We start from the raw sequence: 1,031 nt of genomic DNA, 5'->3' as shown, positions 1-1,031 counted from the left end.
AAAAAAAAAAAAAAACAGATTTTTTTTTTTACATTTATATATTAAATTAAAAAAAAACTAAAAACTGTCAACTATCATAGAAAATAATTACTTATTGTATTTAACCCTTTTTTCTCCTCAAAATTTCTAATTAATTAGATGAGAATATAAAAATATTTAACACTCTCAAAATATATGAAAATGACATTTAAATCAATATTATATTAGATGCATAAAATTGAAATACATATTCAGATATACAAATATAATTTCCGTTATGGATATACACTCCTCCATTTCTTATTAATATTGGTGTTATTATACTCTACTTCCTTGTGTTTCAATTGCTTAATGCAAATTCCTGTCTCCTTGTAATGAGTAATGGTTTATTTGCTTGTCTTTTACACCCAAAACTCGTTGCACTTGCATAAAATTAGTTATGAATTAGAGGAATAATAATAATAATATATAAGATTTGGTTTGTTATGTTTGCACTGATATGAATGTATATATCTATGAGAACGAAAAGGAGAAACAAAAAATGAAGTGATTGTGGCATGGCAGTGATGATAGACAAGTAACGTATAAAAGAGTACTAATGGTACCAAAACCAACAAGTCCAATCCAAAGCAAGAAAAGGTTTCATTGCTTGCCACTATGTAATGTTGGCCTATTAAACACTAAAGAGCAATGCAAGGCAAAGAGACTCGATTACTTAAAAGCAAATAATCTTTGCTATTCATATCAAATCAATGGACCATAAAAGCCACAGTGCATTCAGTCGGCTACCATCTTTGCTAGCAATCAACCCCTCCCATGGGGCCCTCCATTTATAAACAAAGCTCATTAAGCAGGAAATTCATTTAATTAAATCATGTTCATTTTTTTCATTAGGGGAAAATAATGTGATTTTTGTTCCATAAAGCATATAGTTATACTTAGTTCGATTTTATTAATAATTTATTAAAGATGGTATTTGAAAAAGACTTTTTTTTAATTATAGCACTTATATTTAATAAAATCAAGTTGAAAATAAATTTTAATGTTTAAGT

Source organism: Arachis ipaensis, chromosome B08, assembly GCF_000816755.2.
Source record: "Arachis ipaensis cultivar K30076 chromosome B08, Araip1.1, whole genome shotgun sequence".
Classification (NCBI taxonomy): domain Eukaryota; kingdom Viridiplantae; phylum Streptophyta; class Magnoliopsida; order Fabales; family Fabaceae; genus Arachis; species Arachis ipaensis.
This window is presented reverse-complemented; position numbering follows the sequence as displayed.